Source organism: Hyperolius riggenbachi, chromosome 7 (assembly GCF_040937935.1).
Source record: "Hyperolius riggenbachi isolate aHypRig1 chromosome 7, aHypRig1.pri, whole genome shotgun sequence".
In the NCBI taxonomy this organism is placed as follows: Eukaryota; Metazoa; Chordata; class Amphibia; order Anura; family Hyperoliidae; genus Hyperolius; species Hyperolius riggenbachi.
The window spans coordinates 245,488,874-245,515,511 of NC_090652.1; the positions used below are offsets into that span (position 1 = coordinate 245,488,874).

Here is a 26,638-nt window from a genome sequence, read left to right on the forward strand (position 1 = left end):
CCTACAGGTCACCTCTCTAATCAAAGCAAATATAGAGATAATCAATTCCACTGTAGCAACAATAAAGAGCTAATAATGATTGGAGAAGGGCATCACATGGGTCCCTTATGGCTAGGGGCACTGATGCATTTGCAATTTATGCATCCCTGATTGCTGCACCAGCGGTCCTAGTCTTAAAATTCCATTCCTAGACTGTTCTCTCCCTCCATTCTTCCTCCACATTCCTAACACATTGAAGCCACCTTCTCCAACTTCTGCATACTCATCTGGTTGGTCCTCAATGTTAAAGGTCATGTGACCTCACCTCTGATATGTACACATTATAATGGCGCTGGGCAGTTGGGTGCAAGGCAGGCTGAATGACTGTTCGCCTTGCTTCTGCCAATATTTTCAGATGCGTTATATACTATTCCCCCTCCAAGTCATAGCAACTCAGGGGAAAGGGGACACATAATTCAGGGTCCCGCTATTGGCATATGCATTACAGGAACACCACCATGGACTATAGCATTTCAACTATAGCCGTGCCGATACTAGGTGTCACAAAAATGGGTGGGATAGAAAATCCTTCCTGCATAGCATCCTTTCACTCAACTTCTGATCATTTTGCTTTTTCATAGAACATTTTCCACTGTGACATTTATCACCATATTTCATCCCTGTACATCTAACAATATTTCATGCCATCATCATCTGCTGTTTAGCATTACAATTACCACTGAACACTGCATTACGGACAACTGCATTTACCACACTTTATTTTGCTGCAAACCCTTAATGATTTATGTTTATTAATTACAGTAAACCAAGAACAATAAGGTTATACCTTATTGCAATTCTACAAAAAAACAAACACAGTTCCATAAATATTATTTTCGCACTACATACCATAACATACTTTGTCCAACTTTTAATTATATACACAAACACACCCCCTTTCATAATTCCATCCTTTTTTGTTGTTTATATTATAAAACAACAAAGTTTGGTACTGAATTTTATATACAATTTATTCTGGCTGAATATACAGCAATTTGACAATCCACCATCACACACTATACAATTCTTGATAAAGTTGGTTTGAATTTTCCAACATGTCTAATCTAAAAAAAATGAGAGAAAAACGGGAAAATACAATCGGATTTGTCGTCTCGACCAAAATAAAAAAAAAAAAAAATGAAAGGAAAAGAAAAACTCTAACATTTTTCGATACAACCACTTGTTTTAATTGCATTGGGGTAAAATCGAACAGAAAAATTTTAACATGTGTGGCCACCTTTAGCGTTAAGTCAGCACTGGACAAGCATGCCTGGGTTCTAAAATGGAACTGATGTTGACTTTGAAGGGTGCACCATGCAACAATGTTCTATGACTTAAGGTACACATACATGCATGCTGTTACCTGCATTTGGGGATGGATCCCTAGCCTGACATGTGTATATTGGCTACAGTTGAGTAATGTGTACCGTTGATATGGGAAGGAGTGGCGGTGGTACAGTACATGAAGGAGTGGCTTCTGATGGGCGGGGTAAGGAGGGGAACAATGTGTTTGGCAATTGCCGTCAGTTAACGATCCATTGTTACACATCTTTAAATGACCTTATGGGATACTTATGCACAAGCTAGATTCTTCGGGTCAATTATTATTTGCATGTAGGAAAAAATTCCTACTCACACCTTCAAAACATTACTTTCCATAGTGTCACGCGGCATCCAATCTGTATTCACCAGCACAGTGTACCAATAAAATCTGATATTTGATTGGTTGCTAAGTGACAGTATGCACAGTTGGCCTTTGCACTGTTGCATCTGCTTAATGTTAATCCAATACAACCTGCCTGGCCAAAAATTGTTACACAGAGAACCAGCTGGTTGTTATTACTGAACTCTCACCAACAATATTTTTTGGCCCATGAAAAAGATGTAGAAAGCTCATTTCTTTTTTAATGTTCTCAATAGTGTCATGTAACTCCAAACCAGGATCCAACCAACCAATATATCTTCATTCTGCTTATATTTTTCAAATAAATTGGAAATGAACAGGTTGTTGCTGGCCTGTGTGATGGATTGTAGTGTGCAGAATGAACTTGGGTAATATTTACATCTCTCCATTGCAAGGCTGCTCTTAAAAGTAATAAAATAAGACCAAAAAATAAATATAATTGAACAGGGATGAAGTCTGTGCTTCCTCTTTCCAGCAAGGTATTTCCACGCGCTTTTATTCTATAAAATCCTACATATTAGGCATAGGTGTCTCAAAGGTCTCGTTTTCTGCTTAATGAGCCTTATATCCGCCTTACATCCTGAACCTTGGATGTGTGACAATTCTGCTTCATATGTGTTGATTTGTTTAAGTATGTCTCCAGATTAACCTCCCTGGCGGTATAATTATTTCTGGATTTTAGGGTCTAAAAGAGGTGCAATTTTTTCGCATGCTTTTGGACCCTAAAACCAGGAAGAAATTATGCCCAGCCCTTACTCACCTCCCTGGAATCTAGTGCTGCAATTCTCCTTCCATCCTGCATGTGGCGATGTAACCCTATAGTGAGATCACCTCCTGTCATCAGGACGACAAATGGCGATGTCACCCGAGGAATCCAGAGCCCCCAAGGTCTGGAAGGAGAATGGCTGCCAGTGTCTGGATCCCCAGGAAGGTGAATTTAAATGGCGCCATGCTCCTGCTCTCTCCCTATACCTCCCGGCGGCTACTCCGAGTCAGGCTCGGGATTACCACTACTGGTTGCGTTTTTACACCCCTAGTCTGACTTGGGGTTAGCGTCATGAAGGTTAAAGAGGCACTATAGGGACATACAGTAGAATGAAGTAAATTATTTATCTCGGCTCTGCCTGTTCAGTAAGCCAGCACCTATTCAGTAGGAGACCTTGAGCAAGTCTCCCTAACACTGCTACTGCCTATAGAGCGCGCCCTAGTGGCTGAAGCTCTGGTGCTTTGAGTCCGCCAGGAGAAAAAGCACAATATAAATGTTCAGTGTTTGTTATTTAGGATGCCCAATGTTATAGTAATTATCCTGGTTTCAGCATCAGAAACACTTCCTATGTCTATAATTTGCTGTATATATGTGTATATTATATTGCTGTTTAATGCAGCCCTGCCCTGCCAGTTTTGTTTGGCCTAGGCTATTTAGCTCGGACCAGGTCATCTCAGCGCCTGATCTGCGCCGTGCTGCGCCTGACTTGTATGACACCATAGACCGTAATATTAAACTAAAAAAGTATTTACCGCACTCGTTAATGTAGAGTGTGCTCTGGGCCATCAATATGCTATTTACCAACATGAAAAGGAACATTGTACATTGAAACTGCACTTCTCATTATCTTAAAAATAACTCATCGTATTGGCATCAAACATATCTAAACATGATTGCTAACAATTTAAAAATAACATTCATGCCTCTCAGATGACCAATTCATTATCATAAATCATTTATTAATTATTAATATTGCCTCTAGTCCAAAATCATGTGTGCCAATAAATACTTCTCTGTGCTCAATCCTGTGCAACAGAGAGTATGTGAACCGGGTTCAGGATATGCAAATAAAGTGCTACATGCTAATCACTGTGAAAATATTTGCATGAATAAATGACTAAATCTTGAGGTAATTACAATCAAGGCATGAAAATAAACTGTGCAAAACAAAACCACTTACAACATATGCATCAGCAATAACATTTCCATTAACAAGGTGCTAGTGCAGTGAACTATGATGCTGGTACTAGGAGGTAACCGCGTGCAATAGGAGTCTATACATCACCCAGGTTCAGTGGCGTAGCTAAGGAGCTGTGGGCCCCGATGCAAGTTTTACAATGGGGCCCCCCAAGCACTCTATACATAACAATTGATACGATGCACCAAAACCTGCCAATGGCAACAACAGTGTCAGAGGTGTAAGAAGGGGATGGGGGGCAGTTTGTTAATAATAACCACTATTCAAAGTATCTATACTAGTGATTATTATGAGCACAGGACCAATAGAGAGCTAATACTGTAGTTGAGGGAGGGCCCTTCGGGGCCCCTCTGGCCCAAGGGCCCCGATGCGGTCGCTACCTCTGCACCCCCTATTGCTACGCCCCTGCCCAGGTTGTGCTGAATAGGCGAAGGGCCAAGCTCGGTACCATTATATTAGCAACAGGGGTTGCTGATCTTGAAAAAGTCGAGTAAGACCTGTGATACTAGTGATCTGTCTGCCACTTAAAGAGAACCCAAGGTGGGCAGATGGGACACAGAGGCATGTCCTCTGACTCATGACACTGCCGCTCTCTGCCCCCTCCCCTCGCTATCGCCCCCCGAGATTAGCGACAATATTTGTTGCTATCTCGGAGGAAAACACAGAGAGAGGGATTCCCTGTTCAAAACGCCCGCTAGGAGCATTCCTGCAGGGTTTCCTGAGATGCCATTAGGTAGCGCTCTCGCCCTGGCTGCTCCTCCGCCTCTCTGCACGCTATGAGAGACACACAGTCTCTCAGTGCAGTGTTGTGACCCAGAGGTCACCAAAGTGAAAGTGGGTCATTGCGGCTCATGGGAGAGGTGAGGAGCGGCGTTTTTTGAGGCTACCTGATCCACTTAGCCCCCCGGATCAGGAAGCCTACTTTATTTTTTTTGTTTTTTTGGACCAACCTCATGCTCTCTTTAAAGAGAATCTGTACTCTAAAATTCTTACAATAAAAAGCATACCATTCTATTCAATATGTTCTCCTGGGTCCCTCTGTGCTGTTCTGCCTCTCCCTGCTGTAATCCTGGCTTGTAATTGCCAGTTTTAGGCAGTGTTTACAAACAAAAGACATGGCTGCTAACCAGAGTGTGATAGGCTGAGAGGAGAGCTTGAAGAGGGTGTATAAAGCTTCTGCCTATCACAAGCAGTGCTGCACATTCCACACATTCCAGCCTGAGCCCGACAGAACCGACAGAGGAAAGATGATAAGATTTATTACAGAGACAGTGCAACTAGAAAAGGCTGCAGTATGCTAGAGCACATTAGAACAGGTATAGGAACTTATAGGATAGAAGAAATAAGGCTCAAAATTTTGTTACAGAGTCTCTTTAACCTCCTGTATCCCTCTCAAATCTAATGGTGACTGAACCTGGCTCTTTGCTTATTCAGCACAACCTAGGTGATGTTTATGCTCAAATTGCATGCTGTATCCTCCTAGTACCAGCATCATAGTTCACTGCAATAGTGCCTAACTCTGTTGGGTCAGGATGCCCATCCTCCTTTACTGGTGTTTTGCTGCTATTCCAGTTACCTAGTCTGATTATGTATTATACATGTGCTTGAAAAAGGGTCCTATAACATCCAAAACAGTCTAGTGCTATTACATTTACTACGTCACTTGGAACCCCATGTGGCTGTAGGGTAACTTGCACACAACACACATAAAGATAGGCCATAGATCCCTTCATGTCAGGATATTTACTCCAGATTGTAATGTGTAATCAGTACAAGATTTAAAGGGAATCTAAAGTGAAAATAAACTTATGAGATAATGATTTGTATGTGTAGTACAGCTAAGAAATAGAACATTAGTAGCATAGATATGAGTCTCATATTGGTTCCAATACAGCAAGAGTTAAGATACTTCAGTTCAGCTGACGACCTAACTTGGGTCACTGTTTTTTCGAGCACTTATACATCAAAAAACAGATTTAGGTAAGATTTTTACTGCAGGGAAGAAGATATGACTCTCATATTGTTTCCACTACAGAAAGGGTTAAGAAACTTCAGTTGTTACCTATGCAAAAGTGCTTCTCTGAGCTCTTTAACCCAACTTGGTTCAGTTACAGTGCTATTTTCTGAAGCACTTATACATCAAAGAAACCGGTAAAGACAACTTAGGATAAGCTTGTTCTGCAGATAAGTTTAATGGTTCATTAGCTCTGCTTGTTTGATAGCTTAAAATACAGAGTGTGGCTTGTAATTGCAAATATGACAGAATTACGCAATGTTATAAAAAAGGTATATATCTAAAATTAAAATATGAGACTATTTTCTTTGCTACTAATGTTCAATTAATTATCAGTACTACGCATACAAATCATTACATCATAAGTATTATTTTCACTTCAGTGTCACTTTAACCATTTAAGCCGCCTGGACGTGATTGTCACGTCCAGGCGGCTGCTGCTGCACGCTCGCGATTGAGTGCTCCCGTGCCACCCCCCATTAGCCTGGAGATCAATGAATGAGAACATAGTTCCCTTTTATTGATCTAAGTCCCCGGTAGACAGACCGATGGCTTCTCATCAGAAGCCGCAGTCTTTCTGACAAAAAAAAGTTTCCCATCCTCCTTATGCTTCCTGGAAGCGAGTGTGCTCGCTTGCAGGGCTGAAAAAAAATTCACTGGGGCCATCTTGTGGCCAAATTGTAAAACTACATCTACATACATATTTTAATAAAATAAACCCACATTATTACATTTCAAATTAACTGTTTACCTCCCACACCAAAAATTACCCAAATTAAATTTTTAATGAAAAGGAAAAAAAAATACAATTAAAAAAACAAACAAAACATAAATAGTTACCTAAGGGTCTGAACTTTTTTAATATGCATGTGAAGAGGGTATATTGCGAACATTTTTAAATTATAACCTTGTAAATAGTGATAGACACAAAACTGAAAAAATGCACCTTTATTTCCAAATAAAATATTGGCGCCATACATTGTGATTAGAGATGGTTCGCCGCGAACGATTCGCCCCCATAGTGCATCATTAGGGTCAACTTTGACCCTCTACATCACAGTCAGAAGGCACATTGTGGCCAATCAGGCTACACTCCCTCCTGGAGCCACTCCCCCCCTCATAAAAGGCAGGCAGCGTCAGCCATTTTACTCACTCGTGTGCCTGCAGTAAATAGAGAAGGGACAGCTGTTGCAGACTCTCATAGGGAAAGATTAGTTAGGCGCTTGTAGGTTTGTTAGCTTGCTCCTTGCTCATTCTTAGTGCTAAAAAGCACCCCTCAACAGCTCTTTTGAGAGCTAATCTTGTTCTTGTGCCGAATACTTTTGCAAGCCACTGTAAATAGCCTTGGTAATTCCTACTGTGTGTGCCACTGCCAGGCCCAGCACATTCAGTGACTACCTGTGTGTGTGACAGGTGCACATTGTAATACTCATCACTGCATATACCTACCTACCTACCTGTTGTTCACTGTGCACCCACCTATCTATGTGAGCGCACACAGTGTCACTGTTGCTGTCTGGTACCTGTCTGTGTGTGACAGGTGCACATTGTAATACCCACTGCATATACCTACCTGTTGTTCACTGTACACCGACCCACCTACGTGAGCGCACGCAGTGTCATTGTGCATGTCCGGTACCTGTCTGTGTGTGACAGGTGCACATTGTAATACCCATCACTGCATATACCTACCTACCTGTTGTTCACAGTGTACCCACCTACCTACGTGAGCTGAGCGCATGCAGTGTCACTGTGCCTGTCCAGTACCTGTCTGTGTGTGACAGGTGCACATTGTAATACCCACTGCATATACCTACCTGTTGTTCACTGTGCACCCACCCACCTACGTGAGTGCACACAGTGTCACTGTGCCTGTCCGGTACCTGTCTGTGTGTGACAGGTGCACATTGTAATACCCATCACTGCATATACCTACCTACCTGTTGTTCACAGTGCACCCACCTACCTACGTGAGCTGAGCGTATGCAGTGCCACTGTGCCTGTCCGGTACCTGTCTGTGTGTGACAGGTGCACATTGTAATACCCACTGCATATACCTACTACCTGTTGTTCACTGTGCACCCACCCACCTACGTGAGCTGAGCGCACGCAGTGTCACTGTGCCTGTCCGGTACCTGTCTGTGTGTGACAGGTGCACATTGTAATACCCACTCCATATACCTACCTGTTGTTCACTGTGCACCCACCCACCTACGTGAGTGCACACAGTGTCACTGTGCCTGTCCGGTACCTATCTGTGTGTGACAGGTGCACATTGTAATACCCATCACTGCATATACCTACCTACTTGTTGTTCACAGTGCACCCACCTACCTACGTGAGTTGAGCGCATGCAGTGTCACTGTGCCTGTCCGGTACCTGTCTGTGTGTGACAGGTGCACATTGTAATACCCACTCCATATACCTACCTGTTGTTCACTGTGCACCCACCCACCTACGTGAGTGCACACAGTGTCACTGTGCCTGTCCGGTACCTGTCTGTGTGTGACAGGTGCACATTGTAATACCCATCACTGCATATACCTACCTACTTGTTGTTCACAGTGCACCCACCTACCTACGTGAGTTGAGCGCATGCAGTGTCACTGTGCCTGTCCGGTACCTGTCTGTATGTGACAGGTCAGGTGCACATTGTAATACCCAGGAATCAGGAATCAGGAATTCTTTATTTCGCCAAGCATGACTGGGTCATGCCCGGAATTGGGTTTGGCACAGTACATATAGCTCAAGAAGAGACAACGATAGGTAGCATAGAACAGCAGAACAGAGTTAACATTACACTTTTACACACTTTTACAAGCAATTACATTTACATTATTACACTTAACATTCGCGTTACATGCTAGAGCAGCAATTTTATGTTACCCGTAACAGAGCTGAAAACCCACTGCATATACCTACCTGTTGTAGCGATCTCATGGTGTGTCCTGTCAGAAAGGACCTTCAGCGCAGCTGGAGGCATTGTCACTGAGAAGAGAAGTCACCTAAGTCACAAAAGTGTTCAGTACTTCACCTTTATCAAAATGAATGAGGCATGGATCCCGGAGGGCTACTGCAAACCCTGAGACTAAGTCAGTCCCCACACACAGCATCTCTGCCTGCACGCTGTGTGACTGGCTGCCTGCCCCAAGTCGCTCCCCACACAGCACCTCTGCCCGCAGGCCACTTGACTGCCTTCTCCGCCACCACCAGCAGGGTTGAGGACTCCAGGCGGATTCCTTGAATTTTTAAGGCCGCTGCTAGCAGCTGCTAGCAGCGGCTACTATAATAATTTTTCTGGTGCGTGTACATGCCTGCCTAATTTTTCTGGCTGCACTGCAGCTGCAACAACAAAACAAAAGGCATGTACATGTACCCATTCCCCTTCGTGATCATTATCTTGCCGCGGTGAAGGGGCTTGCGTATCACAATGAAGCAATGACTGCCGGCTATATGAGTGTCTCGGGGGGTGGCACACCAAAGATAATAAGGTCGTTGCTTCATTGTGGACAGACAAAATTTGATCAGCTGGACAGTCACTGTTCTGTCATTCAGCTACCTCAGCCCGACTATATGGGCGGGAAAGCCGTCATCACCTGCACTCTCGTCATGGTGCGCACTAGTCCAGCACGGCCGTCACTACACAAACAGCTGTTTGCAGACACTGCATACCTTTCACTGCATCTTTGACTGCACATTGTATTATACCAGACAGTCAGTGCATACCTTTCACTTGAATAGATGGCAGACTTGCCCTCCATAACAGATTCTCGTTAAAGGTAGTACAGTTTATCAGTGTCATATACAGCAGGGCCTTGAAAGTCCTCCTGTATTGTTATTTTTGGTCACTACCTCGGGCCATGCCTGCTGCCTTCCTTGGATGTGTGGTAGCCGTGTGTGGTAGCTGTTCCTGCTCCTTTGCCCACAGTGTGCCTGCTGCCTTCCTTGGATGTGTGGTGGTGGTAGCCGTTTCTTAGGCTCCCACTCCGGACCGTAATCAAACCAGGATTACCAGTCATTACCAGTGGTCACCATGCTACTGAGAAAGTACCATAGAAAGTTTCACACAGTTGAATGAATGGCAGACTTACCTTCCATAAGACCTTCTGGTTATAGGATTTAAAGTTGATTCATCTCATATACAGCAGGGCCTCTAAAGTCCTCCTGTATTGTTATTTTTGGTCACTACCTCGGGACGTGCATGCCATGCCTGCTGCCTTCCTTGAATGTGTGGTAGCCGTTCCTGCTCCATTGCCCACAGCGTGCCTGCTGCCTTCCTTGGATGTGTGGTGGTGGTAACCGTTTCTTAGGCTCCCACTCTGGACCGGAATCGAACCAGGATTCCCCGGCCATTACTCGTGGTCACCATGCTACTGAGAAAGTACCATAGAAAGTTTCACACAGTTGAATGAATGGCAGACTTACCTTCCATAAGACCTTCTGGTTATAGGATTTAAAGTTGATTCATCTCATATACAGCAGGGCCTCTAAAGTCCTCCTGTATTGTTATTTTTGGTCACTACCTCGGGACGTGCATGCCATGCCTGCTGCCTTCCTTGAATGTGTGGTAGCCGTTCCTGCTCCATTGCCCACAGCGTGCCTGCTGCCTTCCTTGGATGTGTGGTGGTGGTAACCGTTTCTTAGGCTCCCACTCTGGACCGGAATCGAACCAGGATTCCCCGGCCATTACTCGTGGTCACCATGCTACTGAGAAAGTACCATAGAAAGTTTCACACAGTTGAATGAATGGCAGACTTGCCATCCATAACACATTCTTGGCAAATACTTTCGATTTGGTTCGTCTTGCACTGGGTCAAGGGTCCATCTGACCACAGATGCCTGGTCTGCAAAGCACGATCAGGGCAGGAACATTACTTATACAGCAAATGGGTATTATACTTGGATGTGTGGTGGTGGTAGCTAGTGTTGGGCGAACAGTGTTCGCCACTGTTCGGGTTCTGCAGAACATCACCCTGTTCGGGTGATGTTCGAGTTCGGCCGAACACCTGACGGTGCTCGGCCAAACCGTTCGGCCACATGGCCGAACTAAGAGCGCATGGCCGAACGTTCCCCGAACGTTCGGCTAGCGCTGTGATTGGCCGAACGGGTCACGTGGTTCGGGCCCGAACGCGCTCTGATTGGCCGAACGGTCACGTGGTTCGGGTAAATAAATACCCGAACCACGTCATATCTCCGCCATTTTTCTGTGGGTTTAGCTTTGGGTAGGCAGGCAGGGTAGTTCGCTCTCCAGCCACGCTAGCCAGGGTCCCCCCCAGTCATTGTGTGTCGCTGCTGGGAACAGTAGTACACCGCTCGCTCAGCCACACTATATATAGCATTGTTTACTGCCACTGTGTACCTCGCTCAGCCACGCTATATATATTGCATTGTGTTTTCTGACACTCTGTGTACACGGCTTAGCCTGACTAATATAGCATTGTGTGTACTGCCACTGTGCACCTCGCTCAGCCACGCTATATATAGCATTGTGTGTACTGCCACTGTGCACCTCGCTCAGCCACGCTATATATAGCATTGTGTGTACTGCCACTGTGCACCTCGCTCAGCCACGCTATATATATAGCATTGTGTTTTCTGACACTCTGTGTACACGGCTTAGCCTGACTAATATAGCATTGTGTGTACTGCCACTGTGCACCTCGCTCAGCCACGCTATATATAGCATTGTGTGTACTGCCACTGTGCACCTCGCTCAGCCACGCTATATATAGCATTGTGTGTACTGCCACTGTGCACCTCGCTCATCCACGCTATATATAGCATTGTGTGTACTGCCACTGTGCACCTCGCTCAGCCACGCTATATATATAGCATTGTGTTTTCTGACACTCTGTGTACACGGCTTAGCCTGACTAATATAGCATTGTGTGTACTGCCACTGTGCACCTCGCTCAGCCACGCTATATATAGCATTGTGTTTTCTGACACTCTGTGTACACGGCTTAGCCTGACTATATAGCATTGTGTGTACTGCCACTGTGCACCTCGCTCAGCCACGCTATATATAGCATTGTGTTTTCTGACACTCTGTGTACACGGCTTAGCCTGACTAATATAGCATTGTGTGTAATGCCACTGTGCACCTCGCTCAGCCACGCTATATATAGCATTGTGTTTACTGCCACTCTGTGTACACCGCTCAGCCAGACTATATACCGTTGTTTACTGACACTCTGTGTACACCGCTCAGCCAGACTATATACCATTGTTTACTGACACTCTGTGTACACGGCTCAGCCTGACTATAAAGCATTGTGTGTACTGCCACTGTGCACCTCGCTCAGCCACGCTATATATAGCATTGTGCTTTCTGACACTCTGTGTACACGGCTTAGCCTGACTAATATAGCATTGTGTGTACTGCCACTGTGCACCTCGCTCAGCCACGCTATATATAGCATTGTGTTTTCTGACACTCTGTGTACACGGCTTAGCCAGACTATATAGCATTGTGTGTACTGCCACTCTGTGTACACCGCTCAGCCAGACTATATAGCATTGTGTTTACTTCCACTCTGTGTCTGCTGGGCCTGGGAACAGTAGTACACCGCTCACCCGCCACTGTATAGCATTGTGCTCTGTGTCGCTGCTGGGAATAGTGGTACTGTATAGCATTTCTGTACTGCCACTGTACTGCTGCCAGTCAGCGTGTACTGTAAGGATAAGTGAAATGAGGAAGAAATCCGGTGAAAGAGGAAGGGGCAAGGGAAGAGGTGTTTCCCCTGACGGTTCACGTACAGGCCACAGGGGAGCACCCAAGAAAACCCACTCAATACCGCCCATGTTGTCCAGGACAACAACCCTCACAAATCCAAAAGAACAGGACCAGATAATTACTTGGATGACCTCTCAAGCGTCCAGCAGTGGGTTAAGCAGCACCAGCACATCACGCACGAGGTCCGAGTCCTCAGCCAGTTACAAGGAGCCAGTGGGCACAAAGCTGACACAACCGGCAGCGACACCACGCACACAACTGCCAGATAACCAGTCCTATGAATTACCTCAGGACACAATGGGGTATTCGCAGGAGCTATTCCCAGCCCAACAAACTTCCACCTATCAAAGGTCAATGGAGGAACAGCCAGAAATGTTGTGCCCGGATTCACAACCATTAACTGTGGGAAATGCACCGCGCACTGAAATACAAGGCGAGTCCGAGGAGGACTCGGAAACCCAAATCCCAGAGCAAGTTGGGCAGGAGGGGTTGCAATTGCAGGAGGTCGGCCGACAAGATCTGGAAGACGACGTTGGAGTGAGCTGCGCAGAGGTTGTTCTGGGGAGCTCTACTCCACGGCGGCGGCCCCCCACAATGACATATGACGAGTTTGAGGAGATGGAAGAGGAGGGTATGGACAATGTGGACAGAGACCCAGATTTTATTTGTGAACGAGAACATCGCCGTCGTAGCAGCAGCACAGATGAGTCTGTTGAAGAACCCACTGCTGCACGAGTTCGCCTTGTGCCACAAGGTAGGCGGCGCGCAATTTCAGGCACCACAAGCGTGGAAGTTAGAGTGAGAGGCAAAAGAGGAGGAAACAGAAATCGCCAGCAAGGAGGCAGGTGCTCCAAAGTCTGGGCTTTCTTTGAAGACTGCACTGAGGATGTTACCATGGCGATTTGCAAGGTGTGCAAGACTCGCCTGAGCAGGGGGAAAAGTATTAACAACCTCTCCACCACCAGCATGAGCCGCCACATGCTATCCAAACATCCCACTCTGTGGGCAAACGCGGCAGGACAGGGTACCAGCAACACTGCCTCCCTTGGGTTCACCAGACTCACCACCAGACCCGCCTCAGCAGCAGCAGTAGCCCAGCCATTGCGTGGTTCACAACATTCACAAACATCAGACGACGCTGACACTGTCACTTTCCGGAGTAGTGCTCTTGAGGTCTCCCAGTGTTCATCAAACACAACAACCAACAGCCCTTCCGTGTGCAGCGCTACGGTTCAGTTGTCTGTGTCGGAGATGTTTGAGCGCAAGAGGAAATTGCCAGCAAATGACCCCCGGGCCGTGGCAGTAACAGCCAGCATAGCCAAGCTTCTGGCCTGCGAAATGCTGCCATATCGAGTGGTGGAGACAAACAGCTTCAAGGGCATGATGTCAGTGGCCATCCCACGTTACGTGGTTCCCAGCCGCTACCACTTTGCGCGCTCTGCAGTGCCTGAGTTGCATGAGCACGTGGTCAGCAAAATAACCCGAAGCTTGAAGAATGCCGTTGCCTGCAAGGTTCACCTCACCACTGACACTTGGACGAGTGCGTTCGGCCAGGGTCGATACATCTCCCTTACCGCGCACTGGGTGAACCTTGTGGAGCCTGGCAGCGATTCCTCACCTGCTACGGCGCGGGTGTTGCCCACGCCGCAAACAGCTGCACCACCGTCCCTCCCACTGGATAACAACAGCAGCACCTACCTCTCTGACTCCTTCTCCTCCAACGCATCTCAAAGCTGTACCTCATCCGGAAACGCTAACCCAGCAGCAGTAGGATCGTGGAAGCAGTGCAGCACAGCTGTTGGCATGCGTCAGCAAGCGTTGCTGAAGCTGATCTGCCTTGGGCATAAGCAGCACACAGGGGAGGAAATTTGGAAGGGAATAAAGGAACAGACGGATTTGTGGCTGGCACCGCTGGACTTGAAACCGGGCATGGTTGTGTGTGATAATGGGAGTAATCTCATTCGCGCTTTAAGGTTGGCTAAGCTGACACACATCCCTTGCCTGGCGCACGTGATGAACCTAGTAGTTCAGCGGTTCCTGAGGACATACCCAGGCGTGGCCGATCTTCTGTTGAAGGTGCGTCGAGTGGCCAAACATTGTAGAAATTCCAGTACTGCTTCGGGGGCACTCGCCAAGATGCAGGAGCGCTTCAATCTCCCCCACCATCGCTTGCTGTGTGATGTCCCTACGCGCTGGAATTCTACGCTGCACATGCTAGCACGCTTTTGTGAGCAGAAGAGTGCAGTGGTCCAGTACATGACGGCGCAGTACCGAGGCGCATCCGGACAGCTGCCAAGCTTCTGTGGATCCGATTGGGCCAACATGTTGGACCTCTGCCAAGTCCTCCAAAATTTTGAGCAATCCACGTTGCTTGTGAGCAGTGACAACTCTTCAGTCAGCATTACCATACCACTGCTGTGTTTACTGAAGAGGTCAATGTTGAAAATCAAGGAAACAGCTGTCATGATGCAACTGGGGGAATCTGAAGGAGAAAACGATCAGCGTGATGGTACCAACATCAGGCCATCCGCCTCAGGGAACGCTGGCCCCAGCAGCTATGACGAAGAAGAGGAGGAGGAACAGCTGGAGTTGGAGCAGGAATTTCATGCCACCACTGACGAGGGCCAGAGCAGTGCACGTTGGACTTCCACAATTCAACGCGAATGGTCAGCAGAAGCAGACCAGGAGGAAGGTGACGACTATGATGCATCACAACAACTATCACAACGCTCACAAGAGGATGATGAGGATTCTGGTAGGACTCTGGCACACATGGCTCAATTCATGCTAGACTGCATTGAACGTGACCCACGCATTGTGCGCATTCTGGACAACACCAATTACTGGGTTTATACCCTTCTGGATCCACGGTACAAACACAATGTTCCAAAACTGCTTGAAGAAAGAGTCAGACAGGTCAAAATGGAAGAATACCAGCAGGCCCTTGTGGAGACTTTAGAGAGGAGATTGACATCCTCCCCCTCCTCTAGCCAGTTGTACGCAGACAGACTGACTTCCGCAAACCCAGGACGACCAGGAGGGCAGCAAACAACGCAAGCCGCAGCTAGTGCCCAAAAGGGAATGGTATCGGCAGTGTCCTTGGAGTGGGAAAATTTTCTGACACCCATGCAGCAGCAGCCCACTGAACAGCAAGCGTGCAGATCCACCTCCAACACCGATCGCCTGGAGAAGATGGTCAAGGACTACATGTCAGATGACGTAGCTGTGTCGAACAATCCATCTGCACCCTTCAACTATTGGGTATCGAAGCTAGACACCTGGCACGAACTGGCAATGTACGCAATAGAGGTGCTGGCTTGCCCGGCAGCCAGCGTTATGTCGGAACGTTGTTTCAGTGCTGCCGGAGGCATCATCACAGATCGGCGTATCCGCCTCTCCACAGAAAATGCAGACCGTCTGACTCAAATTAAAATGAATCAATCCTGGATTGGAAATGACTACGCAACACTCCAGGACCCCAACCAAGTAACATGACCAATGAACATCTGGGATGGTGTAGCATTTCCGGTCCCTGTTTATTGAACCTCTCATCTGTATTACATTTATGACTGCATGGCGGCAAAAAGCATTGCTGCTATATCCGCACGCTTTTTGTCCTCATGCAAGGCCTAGGTTGTTGTGTCTCAAAAACCGTGGCCTTCTCCTCCTGCGCCTGCTCCTGTTCCATCACGTCTGCTGCTGCTGGGTTAGCGTTGCCGCGTGGTCCCTGTTTATTGAACCACTTATCTTTATTACATTTATGACTGCATGGCGGTACAAAGCATGCTATCCGCACGCTTCTTGCCCTCATGCAAGGCCTGGGTTGTTGTGTCTCACAAAGCGTGGCCTTCTCCTCCTGCGCCTGCTCCTGTTCCATCACGTCTGCTGCTGCTGGGTTAGCCTTGCCGCGTGGTCCCTGTTTATTGAACCACTTATCTTTATTACATTTATGACTGCATGGCGGTACAAAGCATGCTATCCGCACGCTTCTTGCCCTCATGCAAGGCCTGGGTTGTTGTGTCTCACAAAGCGTGGCCTTCTCCTCCTGCGCCTGCTCCTGTTCCATCACGTCTGCTGCTGCTGGGTTAGCGTTGCCGCATGGTCCCTGTTTATTGAACCACTTATCTTTATTACATTTATGACTGCATGGCGGTACAAAGCATGCTATCCGCACGCTTCTTGCCCTCATGCAAGGCCTGGGTTGTTGTGTCTCACAAAGCGTGGCCTTCTCCTCCTGCGCCTGCTCCTGTTCCATCACGTCTGCTGCTGCTGGGTTAGCGTTGCCGCGTGGTCCCTGTTTATTGAACCACTTATCTTTATTACATTTATGACTGCATGGCGGTACAAAGCATGCTATCCGCACGCTTCTTGCCCTCATGCAAGGCCTGGGTTGTTGTGTCTCACAAAGCGTGGCCTTCTCCTCCTGCGCCTGCTCCTGTTCCATCACGTCTGCTGCTGCTGGGTTAGCGTTGCCGCGTGGTCCCTGTTTATTGAACCACTTATCTTTATTACATTTATGACTGCATGGCGGTACAAAGCATGCTATCCGCACGCTTCTTGCCCTCATGCAAGGCCTGGGTTGTTGTGTCTCACAAAGCGTGGCCTTCTCCTCCTGCGCCTCCTCCTGTTCCATCACGTGTGCTGCTGCTGGGTTAGCGTTACCGGTCCCTTTTCCTGGAACCTCTTATATGTATTACATTTATGACTGCATGCCGACAAAAAACATGTTACCTGTGCAAAGAAAACAGACATTTCCCGCATTTAAAAGACAGTTTTCCCTTTGAAACTTTAAAATCGATTTTCTCAAAAACTATAAGCTCTTTTTGCTAATTTTTTTTTCCTCTTGTACCCACTCCCAAGGTGCACATACCCTGTAAATTTGGGGTATGTAGCATGTGAGGAGGCTTTACAAACCACAAAAGTTCGGGTCCCCATTGACTTCATTATGTTCGGAGTTCGGGTCGAACACCCGAACATCGCGGCCATGTTCGGCCTGTTCGGCCCGAACCCGAACATCTAGATGTTCGCCCAACACTAGTGGTAGCCAGTTCTCAGGCTCCCACTCCGTACCGGAATCGAACCCTGATTCCCCGGTCATTACCCGTGGTCACTCACAATGGCAGACTTGCCTTTCATAAAAGATTCTCGTTGCAGGTACTGAACAGCAAGCAGAACAAGTATTTAAAAAAATAGATGTAAGCTTTAACAATGGTAGAGAAAGAACCATCGAAAGTTGATAAGGCGGTCAGACATTACCTGACATCACTGAATGAGGAAGAGCATTCTCGCCATGGTGCGCACCAGTCCAGCACGGCCGTCACAACGCAAACACCTGTTTGCGGTGCATTACACAGTGAGTTTGGTGTGTCAGTGTGAAGCAGTACTCTAATTACACTCCCTGATTTATGTATACACATGCAAGATGTTTTAAAGCGCTTTAGGCCTGCAATTTAGCATTCAATGTGATTTCTGCCCTTAAAACGCTGCTTTGCGTCCAATCCAGATTTTTCCCCGGGACTTTTGGCATCTAACCCACTCCGCCATGCCCCCCTCTAGGTGTTAGACCCCTTGAAACATCTTTTCCATCACTTTTGTGGCCAGCACAAGTGTTTCTAGTTTTCAAAGTTCGCCTCCCCATTGAAGTTTATTGCGGTTCGCGAAAGTTCGCGCAAATCGAACATTTGGCGAAGTTTCGCGAACCTAAAATCGGAGGTTCGGGCCATCTCTAATTGTGATAGGGACATCATTTAAATGGTGTAATAACTGGTAACATGTATTATTTTAAAGCTATAATGGCCGAAAACTGAGAAATATTTTTTTTTTCCATTTTTTTCCAATATTCCTGTTAAAATGCATTTAGAAAAAAATAATTCTTAGCAAAATGTACCACCCAAAGAAAGCCTAATTGGTGGTGGAAAAAACAAGAACTAGATCAAATCAGTGTGATAAGTAGTGATAACGTTATTGGCGAATGAATGGGAGGTGAAAATTGCTCGAATGCATAAGATGAAAAATACCCGCGGGCTGAAATATTTAAAGTGGACCCAAACTCTGGTATAGCACACAATGAATTATTTCATATATGGTTGCTGAATACATTCACTGGACTGTGTGTGCTCTGTGCTTGTTTAGCTAGATCAGAGTGTCAATTATCTGTCATCAGCAGCTGTGAATCATAGCTGTAAGCTGTGCCACAGCAGTTCTCTGCCCTGTGTAAATTCAGGCTTCACCCTTTCAGTGCTTCTAGTGAAGTGCATCCAAGTAAAACATAAGGTTTTTTAGGATTTCCATAATATGTAAGGAAGAATAATTTTCCCTAAAGGTTATCATGCAGTGGCTAATCTTTTAGAGAAGAGAGGAAGCTCTGAGCTTAGTTCCACATTTATTCTACCTTCCTTTCCACCTCTCTAGACATGCCACACCTTAAATCACATATCTTATATTGTGATTATTTATTTTTATCAGGTAAACAAGTAATCCGGGTGCTAACCAGGCAATCCGAAAGTTAAAATCACTCTTACTTTTCTTGTTGATGAATGATCATTCCCCAGTTTACCTGACTCTTATTTGGTACACACAAAATTTGGTACACAAAAAGGAAGTTGCAGGGTATGCTGGGTTGTCATTTTTTGCTTCTCTAGTACAGAAGTAGAAGTTGAGGTAAACTGGGGAATTATCATTTATCAACAAGAAATATAATAGAGATTTTAACTTTTGGATTGCCTGGTTAGCATCCTTATTACTTGTTTACCATTTAAAAATAAAGAATTGATTTTTTATTTTATGCCCGACAGTTACACTTTAAGGCAATGTGCTCTTTGTTGATTTTTGACGTCCATTGATTTTGGGGAATTCATTTCACAATCTTTAGTAAATGTATGTTTCAGTTTATTGCAAGTCATTCTTAGAACGCATGATCCAGGTGAATATTTACATTCCTCCATAAATGGCATTTTATTGTAAACAGCTGTATGTTACAAGCAGTTACCTCTCACATGAGCCATGCATGCTGTTTAACACCTCCCTAAATCCTTACTCATGCATTATATACTGCCTGAGTTACAGTACATACTAGGTACTAGTGTTCTTTAGGACATTCTGAGTACATCGCCATGTCAGTTTAGTATGTTCAGCATCATCTTGAGTATTCCACATTTAAAGTACTGATCAAAGCTGAGAAAAAAATAACTTTTAAAGAGAAGCTAAATATTTGATATTGAGTTTTATGCTTTTATTAGAAATGCATAATTCAAAAGTACAATTACTGGGATAAAACTCAATAAATAAAATATTTAAGTAATGTATACACCCAAAAAAAGTATTGCCAAGCATTTTGAAAAATGTTTATTACCTTTAGAATTCACCTAGTTAATGTGCCAGCTTTGCTATTTCCAGAGCCGAGGAGAGGGAAGTAGATTTTTAAGAAAAGTATTTTCCATTGTGCTTCGGATACAGGAAGAGGTGTTACAGGTACAGTACATTTATTACGAGGAAGACAAATAAAATAATATATTTTCTTAATTTATCATATATAGATTTGAATCCCGCTTTAAAGTGGATATTGTACATTACTATAATTTCACTGTGCCAGTATTTGAATGTAAATCTGAATTCTATTAACTAACAACTCTAACATCTCACTGAAATGCAAATATCTCTGAGTTGATGAAAATGTTTGCGCTCATTTCAACTTTATGCCTCTTGAAAAAAAGACTAATGAAATGCAACAACTGCAGCAGAAGAATTTGATTTGCCTGCTTGCAAGCTGGATGAAATTAGCATAACAATTTGCATTAACTTGAAATTGTTTTCATCTCATTAACTTGAAATTGTTTTCATCTCATTGACCATACCTAGTACAAGTATAGTTGCAATCTGCTGTGGTGTCAAATCAGCTACTGCAATAATAAATATTGTGTACCCTGCTAATAAACACCACCCTAACCCAACATGTTTCACCTTTCCATATGGGTTTCGTCAGGGTTATAGTATAAGGTGGACAGTGCAGTGTATAATGGGTATCACATAGCATCTAGCCTAACATTGAGCTGAGTTGGAGTCATAGATTAGTGTGTGATTAAGTTCTTGTTAGCTTTACATTTAACACTTCCCAGTTTTCCCTTTCTTGGAAGATGAATGGTTAGTGTACGTCATAATCAATTTTTGAACAGATACCTGTTTTAATACAAGTGAACCTGCACTTCCATTTTATTGATCATACCATCCTTAGCTTACTTACGGTCCACATCTCAGCCTGTGACCTACCCCATGAAGATAAAACAATTCAACTAGTCTATCCCTTTCCTCATAGACTCACTGAGTGTTCACAGTCATTACGCTTGCAGGAATATATGGCGGAAATCACATCTGGAATACCTCAAATCAAAATGAAATAATGTCAGCTGGGCTTGTACTGATCCTACAGCAGATGATGTGTTTGCTAATGATGCAGAAGCTCTTGTTAAGTTCAGGAAACAGGATATAAGGATAAGTCAATTTAAAGAATTTATGGCCATACTAAAAACATACTATTACCTACTGCATGCAAGGCAATGCTAGGTGAAACCATGCATGGCAAATAATTGTGAATTAACTTCAAAGATCAAAGATAAACTAAAAACGACATTGAAAAGAAATCTGTAGATAGTTTAAAATTATATAAAATGTATCCAATAATAAAAGTATTTTATATTTTTAATAAATGCTTCAGATAGAGCACCAAACAAATCAGTATAAACACAAAGGCTCATATCCTATTTACTTTTATCCTGAGTTTTCTCCAAGGAGATGTTTTTAAACCTTTTCAATAAAATACCTTTAAGGTGGCCATACACTGGTCGATTTGCCATCAGATCGACCAACAGATAGATCCCTCTCTGATCGAATCTGATCAGAGAGGGATCGTATGGCTGCCTTTACTGCAAACAGATTGTGAATCGATTTCAGCATGAAGCTGCCGCTTCACAGATGGTGAATTGATTTCATGCTGAAATCGATTGTGAAGCTACCACAGTAGAGGGCGCTCTACTGTTTAAACTTCTTGTTAGGACAGGAAGAAGAGAAGCCTGCCGGAACCCAGCGGAGAAGCGGCAGAGGTGACAGCGGGGACACGCGCCGGCGGAGCAGGTAATGTATTGCCGCTAGCAATGTGACTCACTCTCTCTGACTATGCAGGAGCTGGAGGACAGCCAGAGTGTGTGTAACATTCACCACTTGTTACATTGTGTTTACTTAAATGTATCTATCTTAACTTCAGCTGCGGCAGCATTTCTCTCCATGGAACTTTAAAGCTCTGTGTGTAACCCTTCCAATGCTGGTCTAGTAAAAAATAATGCTGGTTGCATATAATATGCTGTAAATAATGTTTTAGAGCAAAGTTGAAATGCAGGGTTATATTCCGCTTTAAAATAACTTTGATATCTTGTATCTACCTACTTTTTAGTATTTCTTTCAATTGCTTAGTGCTGAAAAGTTACCTTTTAGAAAAGATGTAAAATTATCTCTAAGGAGAAAACACACGAGAAAAGTGAATTGGATAAGGGCCAATGTATAACAAAAGGCCTCTTTCACATAGGAGGCTGAGCTGCTCACTTGTCAGGTAGTTCAGGTTGATTAAAACATTGCGCTGCCTTACAGTCGAATTTAAATCTCAATCTAGGTCAATGTAACCAATAGCGGTCAACAGTTCTCCAAACCGTGATCAGCCAACAGTTCTCCAAACTATGCTCAATCTTCCACTGCAGTCTTTCAGTAAATATCCACCTCAAGAGAAAGGAGCAAAAATACAATTCATCGCACAGACTGTATTTCACTTTTCCAGAAAGCCACCTAGCCACTACATGAGAGTTCCCTATGTGTTTTTTTTACAAAGATCACCAGTTGTTTGTGTTCCACCACCAATAGGGACCGCTCTCACCTTGTATGGTGGCCGCCCTGACCCACAGACAGCACCACTGGCATGTTACTCTGTAAATACTTTTTAATTCTGAACAAACCTCCTCTATGTGTATACTCATGGGGGTGTCCAGTACTCGGGAGGATAAGTGTACTAGGAATGGGTCTTTGTTGATCCCCCCACTTAAGTCACTCAGTGTGGTGTAGTTAACACAACTCCTGTACACATAAATGGTGTCCTCCACTGTGCTATGAACTGACTTGATGACAAGCTATTAGCACTTGAGACACACCATTGTGCGATGGCATCTCTGACCTGTTTGTGGTTGCCGAGTCACCGATAGAACGGGGTGTCTCATATCAGGGATGAAGGTAACTTGGATGTACACGCTCTGTAAGATCAAACACATTACATCTATCAAAATAAAATATAAAGGGTGCTCTCTGACTTGGTGGTGAGAAAAGTACATACAAAGGGTGGAACTGGCCCTATTAAAGTGTCATTGCGCCCTATCGTGACCCTATTTATTATGCGTCATTCAAGATGTGAATGATACTATGTACTTTGTAAATGCTGAGTAAAATATCAGCATTGTATAAATATAAATACTTGCCACAATAATAATCTAAATCCATTTGTTACTGGTTCTCTTTAAACAACCAAAAAACAGATTTTTAAAAAAAATAATCTGCTTCTGTTTTTATTCTATTTAATAATATTACTATGTAATGAAAATGGTAACTCAACGATTTCTCCTCTTGCTATCTATGGTTATGCGTCACCCTACCGAAATAACTAAAGAAAACAAATAAATGGTATCACTGCCATTTCTACATCACTGCTTCTACATATAATGTGCATTAATATACTGTATATCCTGCACAACTGTATTTATCTGCTTTTCTTAGAAACAAAGCACCTGATCAAGCATTTGGGTACCAGGATGTTCCATCTTCAGATGAAATTCTCACGCATCCTTAGAGTTAAAATTGCTTGGATTTCTAGTGAATGTAGCATTTGTAATGTATTTTTGATTTAACGTGTTACAATACAAAAGCATTACAATACGCTTACACTAGCACCCCCAAGTTGCTTTGTTTCAACTGTGCATGTTAATAATCGTTAATTCTTGCTGATATTTTATTATTATTTTTTTTTCTTGCTAAATGTAATTTGACAATGAAACATCAACCTTTCTAATTCCCCCCATGTGGCCTTTTTTATTAAAACCCCTTCATTTTTGTCTCGCTTTATTGAGGAGAGACGAACAATTATCTATAGAACTAAATTTTAATGCATAGTCATAAAAAGAAACGACGGAACTCTGTGGCAGTTCACCTAAATATACCTCCCTTGTGGTCTGTTGATATTAAGTATTCTTCTGCCTTCTGTGTCCTCAGTGCTTTCTTAAGATGAAAAAAGTACGGAAAAAAACATAAATTATTTTTATTTTCAAGAATTGTTAAGTCAATTCTTCCAGTGAACTTTCAAGCTTAAAAATTTTATTTTAAACTATTTAAAAAAGGAATATACATTCTATATATATATATATATATGGAGTTTGTATGTTCTCCTCATGTCTCTGTGGGTTTCCTCTGGGCTCTACGGTTTCCTCCCACGTTACAAAAACATACAGATACGTTAATTAGCTTCCCTCTAAATGTGCCCTAGACTATGGTACATACACTACACATAGACCACAATGGTAAGTGCAGCTATAGCAGTTGCTGGGAGTGGCCAATAATTTTCATTTGTAGATGGCACGGGAGGACATGTAGAGGGTTTTTGTTTAGCGGGGAAGGCAGTGCAGATATCAGCAGATATTGGAGGGGGGGGGGGGGGGGGTTAGGCATTGATAGAGGGAAAGTACAAGTGAGAATTGAGTTAGGTTTAGCAATAGTAAAATATCAGTAAGGTTTACCGATATTCTACTATTGTATTGCCCATTACCCAATAATAGAATATCACCCAATAATTATAATGATATTCTACTAGCTGCTATCCCCAGCACGCAAATTACAGTGGCTCCTTTTTTTACATGTACAGCCTGATTCTGTGTATGTGTATTTCATGTATATAAGTAAGCATTTGATTTCTTTTTTTTTCAATTAAGTTTTTATTTAAATTTTTACAATACAGACATAACACTGCATTGCATCCATGAGAATGATACAGTCAACATAGAAACTGAAAGTAGTACAATAAGATCCTAAAATGAGTACATGAATTTCAGGCGCCATGGAAAATCAGCGCAGGAACAATGCCCATAGTAGAATATTGGTAAAGTTACTGATACTCTACTATTCAAAGGGAAGCGATAAAAAAAGTTTAACTTACCTGGGGCTTCTACCGGCCCCCTGCAGCCGCCCTGGCCCGCTCTGGGACAAATTGATCCTCCGATCCCCCCGCAGCATCTCAGTTTTGTTTTTGGTGACTGAGCCAATCAAATGCCAATGTTTAACTTGCGCAGAAAGCACTGAAAGGGTTAAGCCTCAGTATTTACTATATTCAGAGCTGCCACCCTGATAAGAACTAATTAGAGAGGTTGATCTGCCTAAATAAACACAGAACACAGAGAAGTAAATTTCTTCAGCAACTATATGTGGGATAAAGTCTTTTCACTGTGGGCTGTGCAAGAGTTTGGGTCTGGTCCACTAATGTGCTCCATGATCATTCCCCTGGTAGGGAATGTAAATTTGGAGGCCCCCTTATTATGAGGCGCTTCCAGATTATGCCTTTTCTCCCCTCTTACTATTTCTCCTGGACACGTTTTCTGTGCACTTGCTATGTGGTTTTTGGTGTGCTTGCAAAGTCCCCTTTAATGGTACTGAATAAGACTAATGTAATTGTTCAAAAATTGTAGCAAGCAGTGAGTTTATGATTCAACAAGAATTGCATCTCACTAGTGAAAGCAGAGCACCACAATTTATATTATAAAATAAGCTTGCTGGCTATTGACAAAATGCTCGCAAAGCAGGATCAAATCATATGAAGTAGGAACAAGGCCTTACGATTAGTGTTAAAGTCAGATGAAAGGTCAGGACAAGAGTTAGCAAATCATGAGCAAAAACTTAGATCAAAGGTTTAAATTACAGATATGAGAAGTTGCTATAGCAGTTACAGTAATAAAGGTTGAAGACCAAGTTAGTCATAGGTGAAGAGAGATGGTTAGTTTTATGTATAGGTCAGGGAGGACTTAGCGCTTGAGTGGGTATGGTACTAAGGTCAAGATTTGGCGGGGACAGTTTTTAGGGATATTGGGATTAGGTTTTGGTGCCAATATCTCATGTTGAGATGATGCAGTGCTGAAACATATTGGCACAATGGATCAACCCAAAATATTACTATATAACCTAAAATACAATATATATTCTGGATGTACATCTAACTTCCATTAAGGTCAACTGGTTTAAGTATTGTGAGAACCCAAGGTATGTTGGCACCAAGTTTCTTAACTATGTAATAGAATAATAAAGCAATAAAACATTAACAGTACTAGAATTAGTACCAATGCTTTTAACTTTTTTATTTTTAACTACTCGTGGTAATAAATAGGCGGTACCAAAATACCACTATCCTTGTAGGTGTGTATCTGGTACACCCTTATTATTATAGGTGGCTCCCAGATTCCACCATAGGTCCATAACATGCTATTACCCCACCTCACTTCAGGGTTCTGGAGGTGGGAAAGAGCCTCTTGTCCTTAGCAATGGAGAAGGATGATTTGCAGGGGGAAGAGTTCACTTCCCCCACCCCACAGTATTAATAAGAATCAGATAGGATTTCATTGTTTACGTGTCAGAGCCCCACTCTTGCTGTTGTTTACTCCATCTTGGCCAATACCAGCCTGCAATGAGAATAAAAAGATTGAAAGGATTCTAAATATAAGTCTTATGCGAAATTAGGAATGAAAAAAAAACACTTAAAAAGTTCAGCAACCAGGAGATCTGGTCAATAAAACTATAACAAACACAATGAAACTCGAAGTAGCCAATTAACTTTTTCTAATAAATAGGTATCCAATTGGTTTCTTAAGGTACAGTTCATTGCTCTTTGCATTTTGCCATGAATTATATTATTTTATGCTTAGCACATAACAAATCCTTCCATTAATTACAAAATGTTTTTAAATGAACTTAACCAACAACAACTCTAGCTTTATTTCAACTGTGAAAGAGCTGACAAAGACTACAGTGTGGCTTTGCCTAGTTGAGACCAGTGTGAGATCTCTTCCTTTATATTAACAAGGCAAAGAAAATCCATTAGCAAATTAATGTTTTCCAGTAGGGTAGTCAAAAATAAATGG

At 43.7% G+C, this 26,638-nt stretch overlaps 1 long non-coding RNA gene across 1 annotated transcript in view; it reads left to right on the plus strand.

Annotated features, from left to right (window-relative positions):
- The window catches only part of LOC137525805 (uncharacterized), a 113,477-nt gene that overhangs the window by 77,895 nt on the left and 8,944 nt on the right, over positions 1–26,638 (plus strand). The window lies entirely within an intron of this gene.